The following is an 11,696-nucleotide window of genomic DNA, read 5'->3' on the forward strand; positions in this document are numbered from 1 at the left end:
CAGCTGAAGAATATAATCGCAGGCACAGACACCCTACTTACTGCATCTGAAGAATATAACCACCGACACCCTACTTACTGCAGCTGTAGAATATAATCACAGGCACGGCCACCCTACTTACTGCAGCTGTAGAATATAACCACAGACACCCCACTTACTGCAGTTGAAGAACATAACCGCAGGGGTGGACACCCTACTTACTGCAGATGAAGAATATAACCGCAGGCACAGACACCCTACTTACTGCAGCTGAAGAATATAACCACGGACACCCTACTTACTGCAGCTGTAGAATATAACCACAGGCACAGACACCCTACTTACTGCAGCTGTAGAATATAACCACAGGTACAGACACCCTACTTACTGCAGTTGAAGAACATAACCGCAGGGGTGGACACCCTACTTACTGCAGCTGAAGAATATAACCGCAGGCAAAGACATCCTACTTACTGCAGCTGAATAATATAACCGCAGGCACAGACACCCTACTTACTTCAGCTGAAGAATATAACCACAGGCACAGACACCCTACTTACTGCAGCTGAAGAATATAACCACAGGCACAGACACCCTACTTACTGCAGTTGAAGAACATAACCACAGGGGTGGACATCCTACTTACTGCAGCTGAAGAATATAACCTCGGGGAAACACAAACACCCTACTTACTGCAGCTGAAAAACATAACCACGGACACCCTACTTACTGCAGCTGTAGAATATAACTCCAGGCACGGACACCCTATTTACTGCAGCTGAAGAATATAACCGCAGGCACAGACACCCTACTTACTGCAGCTGTAGAATATAACCACAGGCACAGACACCCTACTTACTGCAGCTATAGAATATAACCACAGGCACGGACACCATAGTTACTGCAGCTGTAGAATATAACCACAGGCACGGACACCCTACTTACTGCAGCTGTAAAATATAACCACAGACACAGGCACCCTACTTACTGCAGTTGAAGAACATAACCGCAGGGGTGGACACCCTACTTACTGCAGCTGAAGAATATAACCGCAGGCACAGACACCCCCCTTACTGCAGCTGAAGAATATAACCATGGACACCCTACTTACTGCAGCTGTAGAATATAACCACAGGCACGGACACCCTACTTACTGCAGCTTTAAAATATAACCACAGGCACAGACACCCTACTTACTGCATTTGAAGAACATAACCGCACGGGTGGACACCCTACTTACTGCAGCTGAAGAATATAACCGCAGGCACAGACACCCTATTTACTGCAGCTGAAGAATATAACCACCGACACCCTACTTACTGCAGCTGTAGAATATAATCACAGGCACGGCCACCCTACTTACTGCAGCTGTAGAATATAACCACAGACACCCCACTTACTGCAGTTGAAGAACATAACCGCAGGGGTGGACACCCTACTTACTGCAGATGAAGAATATAACCACAGGCACAGACACCCTACTTACTGCAAAAAACACAGTTGATGGACAGAATGTAGTTCGGACTGGACTGTTCCCATGAGGCACAGGGTCAGAGCTGATTTGCATATAGCCAGTGTCTAACCCAGGGTGGTGTGGAGTGCAAAAAAACGATGGATTTAGGCCCAGATCCTTGTACTGGGGTGAATGTATGACATTGTTCTACATTCTGTTCATCAACTGTGTTTTTTGCAACCCTACTTACTGCAGCTGAAGAATATAACCACGGACACCCTACTTACTGCAGCTGTAGAATATAACCACAGGCACAGACACCCTACTTACTGCAGCTGTAGAATATAACCACAGGTACAGACACCCTACTTACTGCAGTTGAAGAACATAACCGCAGGGGTGGACACCCTACTTACTGCAGCTGAAGAATATAACCGCAGACACAGACACCCTACTTACTGCAGCTGAAGAATATAACCGCAGGCACAGACACCCTACTTACTGCAGTTGAAGAATATAAACGCAGGCACAGACACCCTACTTACTTCAGCTGAAGAATATAACCGCAGGCACAGACACCCTACTTACTGCAGCTGAAGAATATAACCACAGGCACAGACACCCTACTTACTGCAGTTGAAGAACATAACCGCAGGGGTGGACATCCTACTTACTGCAGCTGAAGAATATAACCTCGGGGAACACAAACACCCTACTTACTGCAGCTGAAGAATATAACCACGGATACCCTACTTACTGCAGCTGTAGAATATAACCACAGGCACGGACACCCTACTTACTGCAGCTGTAGAATATAACCACAGGCACAGACACCCTACTTACTGCAGTTGAAGAACATAACCGCAGGGGTGGACATCCTACTTACTGCAGTTGAAGAATATAACCTCGGGGAAACACAAACACCCTACTTACTGCAGCTGAAGAATATAACCACGGATACCCTACTTAATGCAGCTGTAGAATATAACCCCAGGCACGGACACCCTACTTACTGCAGCTGTAGAATATAGCCACAGACACCCTACTTACTGCAGTTGAAGAACATAACCGCAGGGGTGGACACCCTACTTACTGCAGCTGAAGAATATAACCACGGACACCCTACTTACTGCAGCTGTAGAATATAACCACAGGCACTGACCCCCTACTTACTGCAGCTGTAGAATATAACCACAGGCACAGACACCCTACTTACTGCAGTTGAAGAACATAACCGCAGGGGCGGACACCCTACTTACTGCAGCTGAAGAATATTACCGCAGGCACAGACACCCTACTTACTGCAGCTGAAGAATATAACCGCAGGCACAGACACCCTACTTACTGCAGTTGAAGAACATAACCGCAGGGGTGGACACCCTACTTACTGCAGCTGAAGAATATAACAGCAGGCACAGACACCCTACTTACTGCAGCTGAAGAATATAACCACAGGCGCGGACACCCTACTTACTGCAGCTGAAGAATATAACCACAGGCACAGACACCCTACTTACTGCAGCTGAAGAATATAACCACAGGTGCGGACACCCTACTTACTACTGCTAAAGACAGAGTTCACTGTTGCTCAAGAACAGACTTCCAGACACACACCTCCCAGTGTAACTCAAGGACATGACTGCAGGCATGCACACCGCTCCCCACAGCTGCACCTCACCCCCCGAGCACACACCGACTCCCAGGGAGCTCCGGCAGACCTGTGATATTTACCTGCCAGCCCCAGATTAGCACCATTTAAATCTCAGCGCACAATGACACAGCAAGGTGTGATCGACCCGCAGACACTGGAAGCTTTTGTTAACCATAAAAACAAACACGACCTTTGTTCAGACCTAGCAGATTGGATTTAGGAGAGTACACAAGAAAAAAAAGGAACAAAATGTAGCTACACAATATGACAATAGTAGGAAGCCGCTTTAGATACTTTTGAAACTGAGGGGCAGATTTACAAGAAAGTGACTCAGTGCATTCCGCAAGCCATTTGACTGCGCCGCACTGAGTCACTTTAGGAGCACATAAATGCAACATAGTTACATTGATTTGTCGTATTCCTGTGTTCTCCCCTGGCACACAAACAGCTGCCATGGACCAGCGCAGGCACCCTTGCACTAAGGTGCAAGGATGTCTGCTTCATGGGGAAATTTTTTTGTGCAGGAAGGGGCAGCTTCCTGCATGAAAACAATCACTACAGGCGTTTTCCTCTTTCAATGCATGCTGTAGAATGCAGCTCGCCTTGAAAGAGGAGAAAACGAGGAGACATTAAAATATTTCTCCACGTTGCGCCTCCCCTGGGGAGGCGTAGCATTCACATGCATTCCCAGATTTACGATTCCTCGCAAATCTGGAAATGTGTCTGGTTCCATGGTTGTTGCGTGGGAACACCACAGCAACCCCCATGGAACGCCCCTTTCACGCAAAGTGCTGTGTGTAAAGGGGTCATATTTACAAGGACAGGAAAAGCCATACAGGGTGGCTTTTCTTATCCTTGTAAATATGGAGCAGGAAAATACGCCACCAGTACGTCACAAAAAGTGACATACTGGTGGCGCAGGGGGATTGTAAATCTGCCCTGAATATTTTCTACCACATTGGGCGCTCAGTAATGGCCCTCCGTGTTATTCACTAGATTAATTCCATCAAGAAAGGATTGGCTCTGATGCTGCATGCAGTGCATCATAAAAATGCATCTGCTCCAGATATGTTTGTGCAGCTTGCAAGGCACCGCTTCAGAACCCTATGCACAGAGCAACTGGAGTTATGGGGTACAGCTGCAGTTTTCTGCAGGATACTTTGCAGATTTAACGCCTACCGCGCGACCGCGTTTTCCCGCTGTGCGCTGGAATTTTAAAAATGGCTTGTTTATGACAAAGCCAGCTCGTCATCCGCGTAGCGCAGGTAACGCCCATAACGAGCTGGCTTTGTCATTAGCGAGGAAGGGGTTAAACACAAAAACACGTTTACTTTATACCTCAAACCGATCAACAGTTACCAACAAAAAAAAGTTCCACATGCAGCACCTCGCAGCGGCAGGACATTTGCAAAGGGCACCTGGTCGCCTTTCAGTTGCCGATGATGTAGTCACGCGTCAAACTGGTATTAATGAGGTGAAACGTTTGCCATACAGTATTAATATATATTGCATTGAATCGTATTGTATTGTAATTGCATTTGTATAGCGCTTACCACCCCGGACGAGGCGTCAAAGCGCTTTTTCGGCAAGTAGCACACTACTCTGGGACCCATAGAGGATTAGTGTTGAATTAGTATAGTGAAACATGCAAGTAAATTTTAAATGGTGGATATGTGTTAAAATTACAAAATTAGTGAATAATACTGCCATAGAATGTGTCACCAAAAGCTGCACTATGTGTCTCTTTTTGCCAAAAAAATCAGTCAACCCTGCCACATAATTTGCTTCTCCATTGCTATGTAATTCCAATGCCCTACTATCACAGTCACCTATTTTCTAGAGTACTCCCGTGAGTATTAAGGGCCTCTTTATTAGTGTACCCATCCCACTAGAGTTACTGATAGCCAGGGAAGCAAGCGTGAGCCCTGGGGGTACCCTTAGTGATAATGAATTACTGGGGGGATCGGAAAGTCCAGCTCTGATTCTCCAGGGTATTCCAAATTACTCCCTAGTATTTCACCCATAATTTTCTGCTGATATCAGCAAACAAGATCTCTGCCGTCAGAAGGTTCTGCAATTTTGTAATCCCAATGAGATAAAAACCTATTTGTTTTGGTCCAAAGTTGCAAATTATGCAGCAGAGGTTGGATTATGTGGTAAATGCTGCATATCCATGATTATGGGGAAATAACTACATCTGCAGAATTTCATAATTCAAGGGACCCTGACTATAATGGGTGCTATCCCCTCATGTTTTACTCACTAGACCATTTATATTCTTCCTTGTTTCTGATCAACCTGGAGTTACATTACTTTCAAAGCATGTCGACTGCACAATGCACTGCAACAAATGTTGGCGGTTGTTGAAAGTTTATGAGAGAGGCGTGCCTTTTGGTTTGACAAAGTCATATTTAAAGTTGGTCTGTCTTTGAAACATGGCATTACTATGAGGTTGGAAACTGTGAGCGGAAGCAAAAGCACAATGTATGCCTGGTTTTCACATGGTGGTGAAGCTGTTAAACAAAGAATATTGGGGGAGGCGCAGAAACCTTGCAGGTGAACCCCTTGTGTCTTTCACCTGTAACCAAACATGCTGGGTAAAGATGTGAGCTAAAGTTGAAGTCAAAGCCCTACAAACTTGAAGACATTTCTTAAACCTCTGCTTAAGAGATGGTTGCTCAGGACTGGACTAGGAACCAAAAACAGCATGGTAACATGTTTTAAACCAACCCCACTACGCAAAGAACTAACTAATATAGTGCCACCTAATATATTGAGCAGGTGCACCACTCACTTGGGAGGCGGGCAAGGTTGGGGAGTAGGGGCTTCATACCCGAGGAATGTTAACTGCATTACACAGCCCTTTTTCAAATATGTTGACTAAGAAAACAGGTCTTGCAGAGAGTTCTTTAAGGGAGCCGGTAAAATATTGGAATACCTTCTGTCTTGGCCCATAACTTCAAAATGTCTGCCCCGCACATTGTTGTACCCAACATGGTTCATAGGGTTTTGGGCCGGATTGGCCTTTTATTCCACTGGGCATTTTCCCAGTGGGCTGGAGCCATTGGAGGGCGTAGGGCTAGTTTCAGCATGGAGCCATGGTTGTGCTTGGTTCTCCAGGCTTGACATGGCGCACCCGCGACATACCAGCTTTCCCTAGCAGAGAGTGCTACGGTAAAACCTATCTTCTGGGGGAAAATTTCCCCTAACAAACAGACCTGCTTGTTTTTTAATGTTGTCGAATTCTGTTGCTCTGCTCGCACTAGGAAGGGAGCCTTCCGCATAGTTATCAAGAGTGCAGTAGGGTACAATATTACCCAGGCCCAAGCGAGTCTCTATGTACCCCATTTATGGCTGTCCTTTACAGCCTAAAAGCCGATTTGGGGTCGTTTTTTCCTCCCTTCCTTTAGTGCCCCGATCATCCTTTCTGCGGCATTGTCAGGGGGCTGAACTGCACAAATGTCTGTGAATCGAAGCCCACTGAGTTCCCCCTTCCTAACCTCCTTTCAGCGAGACGAGCTTTATTTTTATCTTTCAGGTATTCCCGGCAGCGGCTAGAGACGGCCTTGTGTTGGAGTGTCAATATTTTTCAAAGAGGCCTGCTGGCGCGCGGCCAGCCAGCCGAGCTGCGCGAGGCACTTGCGACACGTGGCAGCCTGCCAAGGCCCCGGACGTCAGCCCTTCTAATCTTTCATTCGACCTCCTCTGCTCTCAGCGCGCGGGGCTCGGCAGCCGCGCGCCAGGTACGAGGCACGTTCGGCAGCTGCACAATAAGGAAGTCAGAGGCGCGAGGACATCTCTCGCTTCTGCCCCCAGGTCTGCTCTCTGTCCTCTCAGTGACAGGGCCTGGGTAGCCTAGGGAACCGGAAGCAACCATGGCAAATGTTGTCATTCATACTGAACATGGCAAGCGAGCGAGTCTGAACACTATAGGGAAGTTTAGGGGTGTCCCGCACTCAAAGAAGCATTGGCAAAGCCAAAAGGTCAAGGCTATGTAAGAGATATTTGACTTTGACATTTTATTTTTGCTATGTTGTACAACAGTGTGGCTGCGGTTTAGCATGGCTAAAAGTGGTGTGGAGTGTCCTAGAGTGGAGTGGGTGACTACATTTATTGGAATAGTGTGTCATAGAGTGAGGAAGGGGGAGTAGAGTGTAATAGAGTTGAGTAGAGGGAAGTAGAGATATGTGGTATAGTCGTAGATTGCAGTGTCATACAGTGCAGTGTCGTAGAGTGGAGTGGGTTGGAGGGAATTGAGGTAGTGGGATGGATTGGATTGGAGTAGACTGGAGTGGATTGGATTGGGGTAGTGTGGGTTGGATTGAGTGGGATTGATTGGAGTGAGTGGATTGGATTGGGGTGGAATGAAATGAGGTCAGACAGATTGGAGGATTGGGGTAGATTGGAACGGGTGGGGTGGATTAGATAGGTTTGGGGTGGGGAAGATTGATTTGGGGGTCAGTGGATTGGATTAGGTTAGGGTGGTTTGGAGTGGGATAGGTTGGACTGGATTTGTGGGGTGGATTGGAGTGGATTAGATTGAAGTGGGTTGGAATGGACTGAGTGGGATGAATTGGGGTGGGCTGGATGGATTGGATTGAGTGGGGTGGACTGAACTGGGGTAGAGTGGGGAGGATTGGAATGGTGTGAGATGGATTGGAGTGCAGTGGAGTGGGTTGATTGGACTGAGAGGAACTGGATTAGATTGAAGTGGGGGGAGTGGATTGGGGCAGACTGTTATAGACTGAAGTGGGGCAGGTTGTTTTGGATTGGTATGGGGCAGACTGGATTGGAATGGGATGGATTGTGGTGCATTGGATTGGAGTTGGGTGGATTGGGTTGGTGTGTGGTGAATTGGGGAGGGAGTGGGGTAGATTGGATTGGAGTGGGGTGGGGTGGTTTGGAGTGCAGTGAATGGGGATGGAGTGGGTGGATTGGCTTGAGGTGGATTGGAGTGGAGCAGATTGGAGTGGGGAAGTAGGAGTGGGGCGTATTTGAGTGGGGCAGATTGCTTTGGATTGAACTGAGACAGATTGAAGTGGGGGCAGATTGTTTAGAATTGTAGTTGGGAAGATTGGAGTGGGGATGATTGTTTTGGATTAGTGTGGGGCGGATTGGAGTGGGCAGATTGTTTTCGATTGGAGTGGAGCAGTTTGGAGTGGGGCAAATAGTTTTGGATTGGAAAGGGGTAGATTGGAGTGGGGCGGATTAGAGTGGGGTGGATTATTTTGGATTGGAGTTGGGCGGTAAACTGGAGTGGTGAATATTGTTTTGGATTGGATTTGGGCAGATTGGAGTGGGCATATTGCTCTGGATTTTAGAGCGGCAGATTGGATGGGGCGGATTGCAGTGGGGCAGATTAGAACGGCGAAGATTGTTTTGAATTGGAGTGGGGAAGATTGTTTTGGATTGACTGTGGCAAATCGGAGTAAGGCAGATTGTTATGAATTGAAGTGGGGCAGACATTTTTGAATTGGAGTGGGGTAGATTGTTTTGGCTTGGAGTGGGAAGATTGTTTTGGATTGGAGTGAGGCAGATTGTTTTGGGTTAGAATGGGGCGGATTGTTTAGGATTGGAGTGGGGAAGATTGCTTTGGATTGGGTGTGGTGGGTTGAGAGGATTGGAGTGTGGTGGATTAGAGGGGATTGGGGTGAGTAGTTGAGATTGGATTGGTCTGGGGGGGATTGTATTGAGTGGGATGGATTGAGGTGTACTGCATGATTACGTGTTAAAGCATCATTTCAGAAATGACACTGACAATGTCGCTTTGCAATATAATAATCTTCATCTTTTGAGAACAGCGTCCATGAGCTAAAGCAATCGAAAACATGAGTGCAAAGTGAAAAAAGAAGACTTGGCAAAATGAAACAAAGTTGACTATAAAAAATAAAACTTTACAATTTTGTTTGTCCTGCTGGGCACGTTCCTGCCAGCACACGCATTCTGTTTGCAGGGCACTAAAAGTTCAAAAGAACAAAATAGTACCTCAATGACGTTGAGCGCAGTGGACGGGCCCTGATTACATTGAATCAATCAGTGCTTAGTCCCTGCTCCACAGGGAGGAACAGAAATGATATTAGCATGTAAAGCAGACTTCCAGACAAGGCAACAAATGGATAAACAACTGGTCGGTCCCATGCCCTTGTTGGAAACAAGAGTGTCTTGCTAGCGAGACGCATAAGCCAGCACATGCTTTGATAGACTCGACCCCCCCAAAAAACATTTTGAAAAAATAAAATGCAAATATGTGTTTTGCAGCACATATTTCAATATAGAGCTTTGTCTAATGGATGAATAGAGATTGGAGACATGGCTACATTGATAAAGGAATAAATTAGTTGGGTGGATGTATTAATTTAGTAATGGATGACAATCAATAAAGACTTTTAACTGTGTGGAGAAATTAGTCCTGATGCACTCTTGCATTAAAAGAAAAGACTACAATGTTACTCCCATCTATAGTAACTCCCTAGGCCAAATATAGGGGGCAAAAGACAACTTACATTCATCTTGGTCACTAATAGCAGCAGTTGCAGTGGGGACATATATGGTTCAGCAAACTCACTTCTTTCAGTGGGCTATCATTGTGCCAGTCACATTTTTCTTATGACCATTACAGCAGTATGAGGCAGTGGGTCAGCCCACTTCAGCCACTGGCTAACATCACTATGAGTACATCCACGCACAAAGTAATTCCGAGTGCTAGAACAAAACCAGAATTTAGCTTTCATATATATATTTTTTTAGATTGAAGATAGGCAAACAGTTTACCCAATAAAAAATAATGGCAAAATAAGCATTGACAAAGCAGACTATGCCAGAACTAGTGGCTTTGCCAATCAATGGTTTCTTCTTTGTATTTGGTATTTATTATGGGTAGAGGAGAGCAATGGATACAAATGCAAAGGTGTAGCCAAGGCTGTATAAGGCATTCCACCACCTGTGTCATATACCAGGGCCAAGAGCTCATAAAACCGCCTATCTTGACATTCCACACATGCTTGTCTCTAAGTGCTACGGCAGCCAACTAGGGGCATAGCTATCAATAGTGCAACAGGTGCAGTGGCACCAGTTCCTAGCATTTCGAGGGCTCCACTGCTTCCCACTTATGTATGCTTCTACTACCAAACCAGGGCATAGGATCCCTTGTCCTTGCTTGCATTAGGGCCTGTTACTCCTTTGATGCACTAGTATACCCAAATCTGACAAGGCTTCTCTTACCGGGCCCCCAGTATGCATCATTAAACAGTACTAAGACTTCTACAGATCTCTCAAAGTGCACAAGTCACCTGATTTTCAGTGCACCCTGCTACATGGTGCAGATATCCACAGCACTCTTACAATGCATCTTTACCAGACTTGCATCACACCCTGCAGTTTATCAATCCTGACAGGGATGAATCCAGCTCCTAGTTCATAGTCTTAACACCCTTGCTTCAAAGATTTCCTTACCATACAGGTCACCTTTTCAGATCCCATAGGTGCCAACTGAACAGGTCATTCTTCCTAGTTTCATTACATTAGAAGCTTTACCTATAGTAATACTAACGTCTGTGATTGACTGCCTTACGGTCATGTAGAAACCGCTCTGTGCAAGTGCCGTTTATTTCATCAGCGTTCACCGAACACTTACATAAACCACAGTTCAGAGTGCAATCAAAAAGTGTAAAAGCCCTTATTTCATATTCAAGCCTCCCACCTATTGGGTGATTGAAAAGAACTATCAGATAACTAGCCTTGAGGGTACAGGGTCCACCACAATTAAATAGCTCAAGGGCCGGGCTCCTGTTGCAATGAGTTGGGCATTTCCTGCAGGTCAAACCTTCCTGTGGGGCTTAGACTGCTTGGTGGGTGAATGCACCTGCTATACAAAGATGTGTAACTTTTTTTTTCAGAACAAATTTTATTGGGTTTTGTGCAATGCCTACAACCATCACCCTGAGAAGGATCAAGTTATTAATGTGCCCTCTACCAGTTTACCCTGCAAGTCGCAAGGTATAAACTCTAGAGGATAAGGTGAGTTTAACGTGGCTCCCAACAAATCTATGTGTAACCTGCAAGTATAAAGTTCCAGTCCCAATGAGATAGTTATGATGTTTACTGTAGAGATCTGTGTGCAAACTGCACTTCATTGGTTCGAATTCCGCAAGACCCACACTGTCTTTCAAGCTTCACAACATTAGAACATTTAAATATATGAGAACATAAAGAGCGACTTCTTGACGCAGGAATTTAGGATTCAAAGGTCTTTGGTTAATATGACTGTTCCTTAATCCCCCCACTGCACTGTGCAACAATAACAAATATGCAGTTGCTAATGCTTGGCAGAAAGGGTGTTTTAAAGAAGTAAAACATATGCACATTTTCCAAATATTGGTCTAAAATTCAGGGTTCTTTTCTTAAAGAACGATACAGCTGGGAGTGTGAACACCTCTATTGAGAACTTTAGGCACTGTCCCTATCTCCACTAACAATAAAATAAAAATATATATTAGGGTTGCACTATATTTTTGTTCCATTCTCTTCCCTCCCCATTCGCATCCAAAACGTAGAATAACTGGAAGGTACAGAGACTATTGGCCGTACTTACATTCCTCTCTCTGTACCAAAGAT

Source organism: Lissotriton helveticus, chromosome 8 (assembly GCF_964261635.1).
Source record: "Lissotriton helveticus chromosome 8, aLisHel1.1, whole genome shotgun sequence".
NCBI lineage: Eukaryota > Metazoa > Chordata > Amphibia > Caudata > Salamandridae > Lissotriton > Lissotriton helveticus.